Below are 15,354 nucleotides of genomic sequence, written 5' to 3' on the forward strand. Positions count from 1 at the left end.
GATTCAGTCCCTGGGCCAGGAAGATCCCTTGGAGGAGGGCTGGGCAACCCACTCCAGTATCCTTGCCTAGAAAACCCTGTGGACAGAGGAGCCTGGTGGGCTACAGTTCATAGGGTTGCAAAGAGTCAGACATGACTGAAGTGACTGAGCATGCACACAGGCGTCCAGAAAGACAAGCAACTGGCTGTTAAGGGGCAAACACTGTCTTCTCCAGGGCTTTGCGAGACACTCTACCCTAATTCCTGGCTCTATAGAGGTACTCGCTTTCCATTAAATTACGAGCACTTTCCACTCAGTTATGAGAACTTCTAATTTTCTATACATGGCCTCTCCCTATTAGCCACAGTCCTGTATAAAATATTGAAAAAACCTCTGGAACTAGTTGTGACTCTATTTCCGATCTAACAAACCTATATCCAAAATTCCTGGGGACAGGTGTGTTTTGGAATTCAGAGAGATTTTTGGATTTTAGGAAGGTAATATGACATATGTTTCACATTACATAATATCACCAGCTTGTAATTCAACACAATAATATTTCTTTCGCTAAATGTGTGAATATTCCCATGAAGTGAGATAAATAGACATTGTTCATAGCCTTAAATCTCTTCAATTTAGTTCTGTGATGTGTACATGTGTGCTGAGTCATGTCCAACTCTTTGAGACCCCATGGATTGTAGCCCGCCAGGCTCCTCTGTCCATGAGGATTCTCTAGGCAAGAATACTGGAGTGGGTTGCCATTTCCTTCTCCAGGGGATCTTCCTGACCCAGGCACTGAGCCTGTGTCTCTTGCATCTCCTGTGTTGGCGGACAGATTCTTTACCACCAAGCCACCAGGGAAGCCTGTTCTCCTGTTAAGTAGAAATAAAGTAGATCTAAATCCAGAAGTTTCCATAAAACACTCCTTCTCATTCTAGAAACTGAGTAGCAGGCTCTCTCCTGCTGCTTTTGACTTTTCAGTCCCTGACGTTGTTTTGTTTTTCCTCTTCTCTTCTGCATTCTAGCTTTGATTAATACATAGCTTGCTTTTAGAAGTTTTGGGGATTAGTCTTAGCAATAAAAATAAAGTGAGCTGAGCTTTTGTTAGTGTCAGAATATTTTCCATGAAGGCATATTTGTGAGTTCTCTGTTGCCTGGAGCCATGCTGGGAGGTTCAGTGAGTCTAACCCCCTGGAATTTCCCTAGAGTTTCTCTCCTCTGCCTCCTGACAATCTATGCAAACTCGAAGGTGCCTTTTAGCTACAACAGGTCATTTTCCCAAGTGATCATGTGATCCAAGTCTAAGATCATAGTTGTTAAATTCAGATTAAGGTAAACTAATCATGTCCTGGAATGTGCTGATTAGGTAAATAATTAGAAATGAACTTCAATAATAAACATTAATAGGCAAGGATAGATTGTAAATACTTAACCAGCTTGGTTCATTAAGGGATTTAATTCTGAGACTAATGTTTTTTAATGTTAACCATTAAAAACAAAACCTTGTTCAATATATACCAGCCTTGTGTTTCTTTCTAATTATGAAATACTGTTATTCCATTTTTCCAAAGGAAAACTTTTGGGTTGGCTGAAAGGTTATTCAGAAAATCTGAACAAACTTTTTGGCCAGCTCAATATCTTCTAACCATGAAACCTGTTGCAAGAGCAACAGGATGATCCTAAATAATTCACTTTAGGAAGACAGACTTGAGGTTCCTTTATTAATGCAGTTTGAAGACCAACAGTTATAACTTCAATGGCTTGATGCCAATAGTATCCCAAATATTCTTTATGCTAGCCTTCAGCTGTTTCATAACTAAGGGTTATCAATCTGGTTGGCTCAGTCTTGGTAAGAATAAAAACATATCTGGGGCTCTTCAAATGTAGGAAAAAACAATATGGATTTTACTTCACAGTTTCTTGAGGTTAGGAAAAATTTCCCAGTCTCCTCTGTTGGATGAGAGTAGGAACCATGGTTATTTCATTTACCTGTGTGTAGCCTATGTTGAGCCTTCAGAGTAATTATTTGATAAAAGGAATGTAGAATATTGAATGAAACTATCAAAGACAGGAACTCATTACCATTAGAAACAGCCCAGTTCACGCTTGGGCATCTCTAGTTGTTCAGAGTTCCCCTTTATAACGATTCGGTTGTCATCGCTTCCCACACAATTGTTCCATTTCACCCCATCAGGCTGCACAGACTTACTCTACAATGTGACAAACCTTTAAATATCTGAACTCACCCCCATGCCCCACTCTCCCCTCCTGGCCTCTGGGCTTTGCTTCGGCAGACTAATAACCCTAGTTCATCCACAAGTGGTGTAGATATTAGTGTCTCTGCATGCTTTCAGATTCCCCTCTGAGCATGGCCCAAATTATCACCTGTAAGTAGGCAGGATGGTCAGAGAAGGCCTGACTTGCATGGGATGGTTACCTTCTGCATTCTAGTCTATTGGTGCTTTTAAATATCAAATTCACTTTCTAATTTTTTTGATAAATCAATTTTTTCAACTTTTCAGAGAGAACTTCTAATTTAGTCTGGGCAGATCCTGCCTAAAAGGAAGGCAAATTAAATGGGAGATAATTATTATCTTGGAGGTAGGTTTAATTTGCTCATGGTTCATCTGTTGTGTCTTGTTTCCAAGAGGACTTATCTGGATTCAAGATAATTTGAATCTTTGTGAAGATTAAATATAGGGAGTTAGATGGAGCATTTCTCCCTGTGTGATCTCTGTAAGGAATGTTTCTTTCACGGTATCCAAGCCAATCGTTAGGACTGCCAAGTCTGATTCTGGGAAGCTAAGGTCTCCCCATGTGGATGCCTGATAGTTATGATAGAATTCTGAAGATTTTGAAAGGCAGTTGCTGAAAAAGAATTTACTATATTTTTCCCCCATAGGGCTAAAAAGACAATTTAGCAAAAAGAATTTATTGATCTTTCATGAACTTTAATATTGTCTAAAGATAATTTTTAAATCAAACTACTAATTGAGGGCAGGAGAAGAAGGGGGCAACACAGGATGAGATGGTTGATGGCATCACTGACTCAGTGAACATGAGTTTAAGCAAACTCTGGAACATAGTGAAGGACAGGGAAGCTTGGTGTGCTGCAGTCCACGGGGTTGCAAAGCATCTGATAAGACTTAACAACTGAACAGTAACAATGACATTAATGTAGAAGATGACGGTACATGTGAATATGTAGGTATTTTCCTAGAAATAATCTATGAGTGAGATAAAATGTTCACATTTGGGTAGAGAAATAAAATTGTAAAAAAACCAAAATTCTTTGCAGCTATTTGAATCCTCTGAAATTACAGTCAGTTTATAGTTGTTTGGGGGTGGTGGGATGATGGAAAACAGGAGAAGCAAGAAGAGGAAGCTGATGGGTGAAGGTAGGGAGTGGAAAGGAGGGGGGGGGGGAGGAGTGAAATGGGACAGTGACGGTAGAATGTCTGTTTCCAAGTGTCCAGAGAGTCCTTCCCTGCTTTCTTGCATGCACTTTGAGTTCTGCGTTATGATATATTTAGTAACTCAATGGTCAAAGTTAAACAATTCTTATGTAATAGAAATTCATTGCCCTGGGAAAAAAGACTTCCTTTCACTTGCCTTTCACTTCCTTTTTTGGATGTATTCTAGTTGATTTATGGTGTTAGTTGGTTCCAAAAAGAGCGGAAACAGCCAATAGATTCTTCTACACTTCCATGAGATAGAGGATTATTCTTATTCAGTATTTGCAGGAAAGAAAAGGACTAAATTGGAGCCTTCCTGCATAGGGCTTATTCCTCAAGGTTCCATCTTTGATGATCACATCTGGGCTAATAAGAACTGCTGGGCTGATAAGTATTACGAGGGTGTGTTGTGAACTCTGCTCTTATTGATAACCATTTCAGCGTCTGCTCATCTGTGAGGATTCTTTCTGGAATGCCAGGGCATTCCATTCTTACCTTATGGTAAGAATCAAAGAATGTTTGTAATTCAGACATTCTTCTTTCCATTGCAACATGTAGATGCCCAGAAAGGAACAGGGGTTTACTTTCACCTGGAAGGCTGGAGAGTGGAAGGCCATGATGGTGGTAATAGACAGGACTTTAAGCTAGAAACTCCTGGGATGACTTCAAAGTGATTTGGCCTAAGTGGTCCTAAGACTAGTGAATCAATCTTCTTGCCAAGGTTGTGGGGTCAGTAGACTTCTGACTTGAAAACCAAACCTTACAGTGTGCCCCTGGCCCTGAAATCCTGCTGACTCTATTTCAAAACTCTTAATCCTCTTCCTCTTTCCCTCAAGAATCTATTTTCATTGGATGCTGGTTTTGAGATCTTCATTTTCCACTTCTGTGCAGAGAAGAGGTAACATAGCATGTCTGAGACTTGTAAGAAAGACCTATTTGCAAGGTTGAGTTGGCATTTGGGAATTTGGATTTTGGGGTATTTCCACTGTTCTCCACCTCACTGAGCCTAGAATATGCAGATAATATAATTTATGCCTATCATCTGCTTTTTTTTTTTTTTTTTTTGCTGCATCACACAGCTCGTGGAATCCTAGATCCCCAACCAGGGATTGAATCAAAGCCCTCAGCTGTGAAAGTGTTGAGTCCTAACCACTGGACCACTATAGAATTCCCTGATCATCTGCTTTTTTTTATTCTGAAAGTTTGTGTTTGGAGTATGAACTAGGCAGAGGATGTCTAAGTGACTAGCTGCCAATAAAAACCTTGGGTCCTGAATCTCTAATGGGCTTCTCTGGGCAGAAATAAAATAAGCATGTTGCTACATTTTTGTTGCTGGGGGAGGAATGCATTCCCTGTAACCCAGGGAGGGAGAGAGCATTAGGAATCCTGTAAACAGACTCCTGATTCCACCAGTATATTTTCCCCTTATGGCCCAACTTACTATGTCACTGTAATAAATCCTAGCCACTTGTACAACCATATTCTGAGTTCTGTGAGTCTTTCTGGGGCTTCCCTGGTGGCTCAGGTGGTAAAGAATCTCCCTGCAATATGAATCTCTGAGTGTGGGTTGTTCTGGGGGACCTCTGACACAACCCCTTTCTTATAGTACTCTCGTATTCCTATCCTAATGCTACATAATTCTGGTGAAACGGTAAAAGGGAAGCATTTTTTAAAAGTTAAGTGGCAAATAAAGGAAATATCGATCTAGAAGTTCTGGTTCAGTAAAAACATGTCATTCCTTTTAAAAGTCAGGAAGCCAATTTATTGAGCTTGCCAGGTGGTTCAGTGTTAAAGAATCCACCTACCAATGCAGGAGATGCAGGTTTGATCCCTGTGTTGGGAAGATTCCTTGGAGTAGGAAATGGTAACCCACTCCAGTTTTCTTGCTTGGGAAATTCCATGGGCAGAGGAGCCTGGCAGGCTATAGTCCATGGGGTCATGAAGAGTCAGATATGAGCACACGTGCACAAGCCAATTCATCAGTCATGGAAAACTTATTTACATACTTTATATTTACAGAATATGAACTTTCAAAAAAAGTAAATGATTTCTTATAATCTTTCATTAGCATTTGAAAAAATAACAGCTTCATTGAGATATATGTCATACACCATCAAGTTCTCTCTTTTGAAGGCTATATAATTCAGGGGTCTCAGTATCACTAAATAGAGTTGTGCAGCTGTCACCACTAACTCCAGAACATCTTCATCATCACAAAACGAAACCCTGTCACCAGCAGTAGTAAATCCCCATTGTCCCTTTTCCTTAGCCCTTGGTAACCACTAATCTACTTTCTATCTCCATAGATTTGCCTCTTCCGGACATTTCATATAAATAGACTGATGAAGTCTTTTGTGACTAGCGTCTTTCTTCCATGCTGTGACGTGTAACAGTACTTCATTCCTTTTTTATACCAAATAATATTCCATCTTGTGGATATACCACATTTTATCGATCAATAGGTAAACATTTGGGTTATTTCCACTTTTTAGCTATTATGAATATTCAAGTTTTGGCCTAGACAGATGTTCTCAATTATCTTGGGTATCTACTTGGGAGTGGAATTGATGGGTCACACAGCTACTTTAAGTTTAGATTTTAGAGGAACTGCCAACTTTTTTCCAAAGTGGTTATACCATTTCACACTCCCAACAATGTACGAGGGTTCCAGTTTCTCAAACATGCTCACTAACACTTGTTTTTTTCTCTTTTTTGAGTATAGTCATTCTACTAGATGGGAAGTGGTATCTCATTGTGGCTTTAATTTGTATTTTCCTAGGGAATGATAATGTTGATCACCATATTACTTCTTATTGGACATCTATACATCTTCTCTGAAGAAAAAGCTATTCAAATCTTTTAGCCATTTAAAAATGAGTTGTCTTTTCATTATTGAGTTGTAAGAAATTCTTTATATATTCCAGATGCTATACTTTTTATCAGATACACAGTTTATAAATATTTTCTTTCATTCTGTGGGTTGTTTTTGTTTTCTTGATGGCCTTTGATATTTATCATTGATGAGGTCCAATTTATTATTTCTTTTGTAACTTAGGCTTTTGGCATCACATTTAATCCTTCAGTTTTGGTGGGGATTTAAATCACCCCACTTACTTTAGAATGTCCACACCCATTAGCCAGTACTGTTACTCCATGGTGGAAGGAGATTAAAAGTGGAAGGGGTTGGAGTATAGTGAGATAGAAAGAGCATGTGCCTAAAATCTAAAGATTGAGTCCAACTCATCTGTCATGGAATATAAGTACTTAATTTTCCAAACTTCAGCTTTCTATTTGCAAAATTGGGTAGTTGCTATTTCATAAGGCTATTGTGAAATTTGAATTAGCTAAATTGCAAAAAGAGTTTACCGTGGTGCCTGGCACATAGGAGGTATCTAATATACACTAGGTTATTGTCATTTTTATTAAGAGAAGGTGGAACTGAGCCTGGACCTAATCAAGAATTACTCAATAGAGCTATCACTCTGTTTCTAACTGTGTATTTGTATAGGCGGCTAAAATTATATAGAACTGCAGATTTGCTTATTATTATATAGTTTTCCAGCACTATGGAAAAATCTGATAGGCACACAGTAGGATAATTTCATTTCTTTTGAATTCAGGAATAAACAAAACTATTTCTCTTTGGGATCCAAAGAAGAGACCTAGACCCAAAAAACTGTGGCGTCAGCATCACCATGTGTTTCTTATTATCATTAATTTAGGGCCATTTATACAACTATAATGGAGAAGGAAATGGCAACCCGCTCCACTATTCTTGCCTGGAGAATCCCATGGATGGAGGAGCATGGTGGGCTACAGTCCACGGGTTGCAAAGAGTCGGACACGACTGAGCGACTTCACTTTCACTTTCACTATACAGCTATAAAATGAATAAAGCTCCCTACCTGTCACTTAGGTAAGGGACTTTAAGAATGGTCACTCAATATTTCCATTAAATGTTTACTATACTTTACAACATTACTTTAGAACTAACCCAGTCATTTAGTATTCACATAAACAGAGTGGTTTAGGACATAAAAACATACTCTGTTTTATTATGATAAACCCAGATATTGGGGACAGTTCAAAGTAAAATCATCTTGATAGGTTTCTCCTGTGTGGCAGGTAGACTAATAAATGAGGCAACTTCCAGTAGAAATATCTTATTGATACTTAAGAGAAAGAAGTTTTTTAATATCTTCTGTTTAACCAACTCAACCTAAAATTTTGTTATTTTATTCATCATTAAAAGTTCAACTCTTACTCAGTAATTGGCATAAGTATACTTTTAAATGTGGAAAATTTGGTAAATATTAAAAACCCTTTTGAAAAAGCCCATAATAATCCTATGCTGTGAAACTTTTAAGCTATGCCACACAATTTTCTGTTTCACTTGTGCTTAAGTTGCAATTCAGAAATATTTAGTGATTACTTCTATCCTTAATAAGGCCAGAAGACTAGCCAATAAACTTAAGGGGATATAAAGATGAATAACACATTCTTTCTGACTAAAGATTTGGCAGTTCAGTAGGTGATCTAGAGGCAACATGCTATAATTAATGGGAAAACAACAGTAGGATAAGATGAAAAATTTCATAAAGTTGATAAAGCAATTTGTGAGGTGATAGCCGAAGTTAGAAATCAGCCAAAGGTGTGTTAAGTAACATTTATTGCTTGGAAAATTCCATGGGCAGCTGAGCCTGGTGGTCTGCAGTCCATGGGGTCACAAAGAGTTGGACATGACTGAGCATAAAAGTTCACATGTAGCACTTATACATGGCAGGCAGATTTCTAAGCACCTAAATCCAGTTACTCATTCAATCCTTACAACAGCTTTTTGAGGTAGGAGCTACCCTTCCCCCACTTTAATAGGCGAGGTAAATGAAGTACAGACATGACAAGCTACTCAAATGAGGTGGGCTCCCAGGCAATCTGGCTGAGGAATTGGTCTTCTTAACTACTCTCTTATGCTACTTCTTAACTCAAAGAGGAATTATTGTTAGTAGAGTAGCTTTTGGATTTCTGGAACCTCTACTTCTTCAAAACTCCCCAGACGTGGGATATAATAATGCATATAAATAAAAGATCTGATAACTCCTTTCTCTCTTTTAAAGGTGTTATCACCTTTATGTCTTACTCTAAAATTTTACATTAAGCATATGTCACATACTCTAGTATATATGGATTAGATAATGTGGTCATCCTGTATGACAGTATGAATGGTCTCCTTCAAAGTATGTCTAGTAGGGAATAAGCTTTATTTCCATATTTTCCAATTTTGGAAATACCCTTTCATACCATCACAATAGCTTCTTGCATAGATTTGTTAAACTGTTAGATTATTTCCCATTTTACTTTTATGAAATATTGATGATAATGTCTATTTGTCTTGATTGAAAAATGCAGCTACTAGAGCAGGCTCAGTTTTGTAGGGTCTAAAGCCTACTATTGTTTACAATATGGAGGACTTCTTTCAGAAGCACTACAAAATTAGGTGCAAGGAATGAATATTGAATTAGAAGTGCTTCATTCTGTCAGGCCCTAAAAGTTTCAGCTTAATTAGCCTGAATGATAAACCACCGCTTCAGATAGTAACTAAAATAAAATTTGAAAAAATTCCACAAGAATAAAATACCCAAAAAGAATGCTTCATTTTTTTTCTCAGAAGGATCTTGTAATTTTAAACTTTATATATATCATCTCATCTGATTTTTTTTCTCCTTTTAATTTCTCAGTTGTCTGGAAAAACTTTATTCACAACAGATCTCTCCATTTTGTGAGATGAGGAAGAAGAAAGGGTCAGTGATTTGCTCTAGGTCACAGAAGCCTGTTAGGGGTCTTTCCACTATTCTTGTCAGCAGATGAATTTGAAGAAAGAATATTTTGTATCAGAAACCAAGAAGCTTCTTTTCTTAGGGTCTTTAGTGTTATTTTACTGGAGAAGAAGCTAAGCTTGGACAAATTTACAACAAAGTTCAAAGCCCAAAGTGTGGAATTCCTGAGTGTAGAACATTGCTTCACCTTGTAACTGGTAGCACTGTTGGGAAAACCTTTCATTTTGATGTGACACAGACATTTTGAACCTTTTTTTTTTTTTTCCCTAGAGATAAGCACATCCTTTTCTGCCCCCTGCCTCTCCACAAAGTAGTATAATTTTGAGGAAACTACTCAGCCCAGCATTGGTTGTTATTTTTTTTTTATACCCTTATTTTCGTATTTTTCTAAGACCATCATAACATGGACTTCAGTCACAATGAAGAAATGAAATACTTTGACAGCTGCTTGGCTCTTCAAGTTTGAATCTTAAAGTTCTCAAGTGTTTCCATGTTTCAAATAAATAAAAAAGTATTTTTTTTTAAGCTTCATCTACTTTACCCCCCTGTTTTCAGCTCTCATTGAGTTGTTTTATTGTTTAGTTGACTTTGGGAAGATCTCCTGGAGAAGGAAATGGCAACTCATTCCAGTATTCCTGCCTGAGAAATCCCATGGACAGAGGAGCCGGGTGGCCTGCAGTCCATGGGGTCACAAGCAGTCGGACACGACTGAGCAGCAAACATCCACACCCGTGCATCACCCGTGCAACAGCCTCTACCCTGTTACCAGGCAACGGTTGTGAAAGTCAAAGTGAGAGGGATCTAACGGGGTCTCCTGCACTGCAGGCAGGGTCTTGAACGCGAGCCAGCGGGACCGTTAGTGGTCCTACTTAGTCATTGGTCAGCGCCGCGCTGGACCCGCCCACAAGCAACCGTCAAAGAGCCGCCAGTTAGCGAGTGCATTTCAACGGTGGGCCTGCGCAAAGTGGCGGTCTTCATACAGAGAGCAAGGTAAGAGGCCATTCCTGACCTGCTACTCCAGACCCTCCAGTTCACGCGCTCTAGGCCAGCAGGTGAGCGGTAGGTGGGGGATTGGGGGCAGTGTGCCCAGGGAACAGGCTAGGGGCTATGTTTTGCAGAGCTCTAGAGCCCTCAGCAAGGCTGGTCGGGCCACGGTGGAGCCTCTCCCCGATCCCTGCCCCTGTGACCTAATGGCAGGAGCCGTTTGCTTAAGAGGCAGGCTTCGGGACCCGGCTCCCATCATTTGGTTGGCCTGAGGAACCTGAGGGCCAGTGGGCTCCTGGGTGCCTGGCTCCCTCAGGGATGACAGCTGGACAGGGTCTGGGAACCTGGCCCTGAGGGAGTTGCCAACTGATATCGGCCTCCTTAGCCAGGACTGGGACCTTGGAGGGTGAAAACTATGCCTTGGGATCTTGCCCTTTCTTGTCAGAACAGAGAGAAACATTCATTTGGTAGAGATTTATGGGAACATCCTTACCTGACCATGACCCAAACTCAAGAACAAAGGATGTGACACCAAGAAGTTTGCAAAACTTATTAGAAAAGGGCTTCGCTGAAAGCTTTCAGGGAGCTTGGGGTTTTTTAAGTCATGAGTGACCTGTCTCTTTGCATGGTCCTGCAGTAAACCTTTCTCTGTTCCAAACTCTGACATTTTGCTGTTGTTTGTTCTCTGTGTATTGGGCACATGGACTTTTGTATTATTTATTGTTGTTGTTTAAGCTGTCATATCTGACTCTTTTGGGGACCCTGTGGACTGGTAGCCTGCCAGGCTCCTCTGTCCATAGGATTTCCCAGGCAAGAATACTGGAGTGAGTTCCTTCTCCAGGGAGTCTTCCTAACCCAGAAATTGAACTCTGATCTCCTGCATTGCAGGTGGATTCTTTACCGTTGAGTTATCTGGGAAGTCCCACGGGAATGATAAAACAAATGAGGAGGGGGAACTCTTAAGATTTGACACAGTGTCTGGATTGTGACTTCCTGTTATTTTTTGGGCTCCAAAATCACTGCAGATGGTGACTGCAGCCATGAAATTAAAAGACGCTTACTCCTTGGAAGGAAAGTTATGACCAACCTAGATAGCATGTATCAAAAGCAGAGACATTACTTTGCCGACTAAAGTCCGTCTAGTCAAGGCTATGGTTTTTCCTGTGGTCATGTATGGATGTGAGAGTTGGACTGTGAAAGAGGCTGAGCACCAAAGAACTGATGCTTTTGAACTGTGGTGTTGGAGAAGACTCTTGAGAGTCCCTTGGACTGCAAGGAGATCCAACCAGTCCATTCTGAGGGAGATCAACCCTGGGATTTCTTTGGAGGGAATGATGCTAAAGCTGAAACTCCAGTACTTTGGCCACCTCATGCGAAGAGTTGACTCATTGGAAAAGACTCTGATGCTGGGAGGGATTGTGGGCAGGAGGAGAAGGGGACGACAGAGGATGAGATGGCTGGATGGCATCACGGACTCGATGGACATGAGTCTGAGTGAACTCGGGGTGTTGGTGATGGACAGGGAGGCCTGGCGTGCTGCGATTCATGGGGTTGCAAAGAGTCAGACACGACTGAGCGCCTGAACTGAAATGATTGTATTACTATAGTAACACTTCACTGACTTTGTCACTATAACAGCAGTTCTTGAGTGCCCTACTTGCCACATACTGCACATGCCTAAATCCTCAAAACAGTCCTAAGAGGTGCTACCTGCCCCATTTACAGATGGGAAAACTGAGGTTTGGAAAAATTGGGTAACTAGACTAAGGTAATGCAGTAAATGCTGGAATTGTGATTCAAATACAAGTCTGAGTAACTCCAAGGCTCCTGCCCTTCCCTCATATATTACTGTTCAGATTAGAAATATGTTGTAGTTTTGATGTCATCTACAAACTGCTGAGGTGCCCCGCCTCCACGATGGTCTCATGTGATCCCCTCCTTTCTTGGGTTTCTCCCCCTTGATCCTCCTCATGCCCACTGAATATGCTGGGCCAACCTGTGTAACCAACAGGATATTGCAAAAATGCAAAATACTTGTTGGTTAAGTATTGCTTGAGGGAACTACTGTCCTAGGCAGAAAGAAAATAGGCACAGAAGTATGAAGCTATGAAAATGTGAGGCATCTTTGAGGGATTATTTATTAAACTAAAAACCAATGTTTATTAAATTATTTATATTTATTAATTTAGTTTTAGAGTAATTAAGCTTATTAAGCTTAAATTAATTCAGTGTAGAATTAAGTTAAAATTAAGCTTATATTTATGGAGACAGGACTTTCAGCCTATGTTGCTCCTTGTGGCCTTTCAATTGTATACTTGTCTTTCTTCCCAATGGCAAGGGTAAAGCACTTGGGACCATAGTGAAGCAAAGAGCTGTTGAGATCTAATAATGAATTAGAAGAAGAGTGAAATTAGTGGGAGAGTGAAAAGATTCTAGACTTGGAGTCAGAAGATCTGAGAGGTCATCTGACTTTGCCATTAGCTGCTCTCCCTGCACTGAGCATATTACCAACTTGTCTGCTCCTCCTCAGCCTTCCTGGGGTGTGGTCAGCAGCACCCCAGCAACAGTCAGCTATTCTGGTCAACTCAGGGGAGCTGCTTATGTATCCATCATCCACCACCATTCATTCATCCAACACTTATCATTGTTTAGCTTAGGTCAGGAACTGTGCCGAGTGATTGGTTAGGAATAAAAGGCAGAGTGTAAGGAAGAGAGATATTAACAACAAGAAAGATTGAGTGTGTGATAAATGCAGTAATGGAAGTAAACAAAAGGTACATTGTAAGTCCAGAGAAAGGGGGATAAGGCCAGGGTAGACTTTCTGAAAGCAGTGGTACCTGGTCCAGCTTTGAAAGACAGCTCAGACTTTATTCTGCCTGTGTGTTATATGCAGTGTGTGTGTTAATCAGTCAGTTGTGTTGACTCTTGTAGGTAGAGAAGAAGGTTCAAAGGCCCAGAACTAGCATGTGTGGCTGGAGTGTAATCTCTCTGGGGTACAAACAGGGCAAGAGATATGACAGAGAAGCCGACCAGGTCACAGAGTGCCCTCACAGTCCAAAGGACAATGCTCAGAGGTAAATCAACACTCTTGTATGATATGACCATTCCTGCTTCCAAGTTTCTTTTTCCTTTTGCAGGAGCATGGTTGGAGTGAGAAAGGCTTCCCAGGTGGTGCAGTGTTAAAGAACCCACCTGCCAAAGCAGGAGATTCAATAGACGTGGGTTCGATCCCTGAGTTGGAAAGATCCTTTGGAGTAGGTAATGGCAATCTGCTCCATTACTCTTGCCTGGAAAATTCCATGGACAGAGGAGCCTGACAGGCTACCTAGGGTTGCAAAGAGTCTGACATGACTGAACACATACACTTGGAGTGAGGCTTGTTCATGGCATCCTGTTCTGCCCCTTTGGGTTTGTTGGAGGGAATAAAGTAGAAGTTTCTTTTCCTTCAGGATCATCCTGGCAGCTGTGAGACTTCCACATTAGGAAAAGTTTATTTTGTCCCACTAAAACATTTGAAATGTGTAGTTTATTTCTAGATCTAAGTATTGCAACATTGGGATTAACAGGAAATATGCTGTGGGAAATTATAGCTTGGAGAGTTCAGTCAATAATTTAATCTTCAAGGTACATGCACCTTCCCTACCCTTTATGGTTGTCTGAGTGTGTGTCTGTCTCCAGCAGAAACTGAAGTCCCTTGGAAATAGGAGTTGACTCTTTAGCCATTTTTTTTTTAATTTAAAATTTTTAAATTTTAATTGGAGGCTAATTATTTTACAATATTGTAGTGGTTTTTGCCATACATTGACATGAATCAGCCATGGGTGTACATGTGTTCCCCATCCTGAACCCCTCTCCCACCTCTCTCCCCATCCCATCCCTTCTTTAGCTATTTCTTTACTCCACAGGAGTCTCTCCTTGTCATAGAGTTTCTTCTTTGTGCTAGGGATACAAAGACAAGGATGTATTCCTAGCCTCTAAGAGCTCTAGGTGACAAGTGAATATTACCATTATTACTCTCCCATTGCCTTATAATAATCACAGCTAGTATCAGAACATTTGCTGTGTGCCAAGCACCTTCTGTATTATCTCACTTAATATTGTCCACAACCCTATGATTATCTCCGTCTTACAGTTGAGGAAAGTGAGGCACAGAGGAGTTACACAGTTTAAAAATGTATACTATCATGTAAGAAACGAATCGCCAGTCTATGTTCGAAGCAGGATGCAGGATGCTTGGGGCTGGTGCACAGGGATGATCCGGAGGGATGATGTGGATGGGAGGTGGGAGGGGGGTTCATGTTTGGGAGCTCATGTACACCCGTGGCGGATTCATGTCAATGTATGCCAAAACCAATACAGAATTGTAAAGTAAAATAAAGTAAAAATAAAAATTAAAAAAAAAAGTGATGAAACCAGATGTACACGAGGCAGTATTCCCTAGATAGAGCATCCCTACACAGAGATCTTAGAAAGTATTCTATACCTTTCTAATAAATGAAATTACCCACCATACTTGTTCTTTTGTTATTGCTCAAAAGTACATAGAGCAAATACCATTGTCTTTTAACATAAATTTAACTGAAACTCACATGATCATAAAAGGACTAAATGTAAAAATTAGAATCCCAGAAAAGTCTTCTTAACCTCATTTTTTCAAACAGAGAATTATGCCTGTCTCTGAAACCAGTGTTCCCTCTGGGGTTGTGAAAATCACCATGAAGAAGCTGAATGAAATGACCCTTGAAGTTTGGATTTGATTTTTGGAAGTAGCCCAAATAATTGGAGCCAAGCCAGGTGAATAAATTGGTTAATGAAGTTGGATAACTGTTTTGGTTTTGTAACTGGCTGCCTATTCACTGCATGAACTCATTTCATTGGTCCAGTTTTGCCAAATGGCAACAACAGAAAACTTCTCTTCCTTTTCTGTTACTTGCTTTCCTCACCTAAGCAACAGAGAGAGTAACCATAATCCATCTATCACAGGGAAAAGCCACCAAAGTTTATAAGGTCATATCTCTAAAAAGTTCCCATGGATATGCCACAGTGCAAATATAGGAGACTATTATTGTTACTGCTGGCTTATGTAGAAACAGTTACTCATC

The 15,354-nt window shown here is 40.2% G+C and overlaps 2 protein-coding genes and 1 long non-coding RNA gene across 4 annotated transcripts in view; 1 reads left to right on the forward strand and 2 right to left on the reverse strand.

Moving 5' to 3' along the window:
- The window catches only part of LOC138441134 (large ribosomal subunit protein uL16-like), a 790,661-nt gene that overhangs the window by 516,144 nt on the left and 259,163 nt on the right, over positions 1-15,354 (reverse strand). The window lies entirely within an intron of this gene.
- The window catches only part of GRAMD2B (GRAM domain containing 2B), a 122,497-nt gene that overhangs the window by 97,780 nt on the left and 9,363 nt on the right, over positions 1-15,354 (reverse strand). The window lies entirely within an intron of this gene.
- On the forward strand, positions 13,422-15,076 carry LOC138440300 (uncharacterized). The gene is made up of 2 exons (XR_011256986.1): positions 13,422-13,510; positions 14,914-15,076. It is a non-coding gene; the product is annotated as an uncharacterized lncRNA (long non-coding RNA).

This window comes from Ovis canadensis, chromosome 5 (genome assembly GCF_042477335.2).
Source record: "Ovis canadensis isolate MfBH-ARS-UI-01 breed Bighorn chromosome 5, ARS-UI_OviCan_v2, whole genome shotgun sequence".
Classification (NCBI taxonomy): domain Eukaryota; kingdom Metazoa; phylum Chordata; class Mammalia; order Artiodactyla; family Bovidae; genus Ovis; species Ovis canadensis.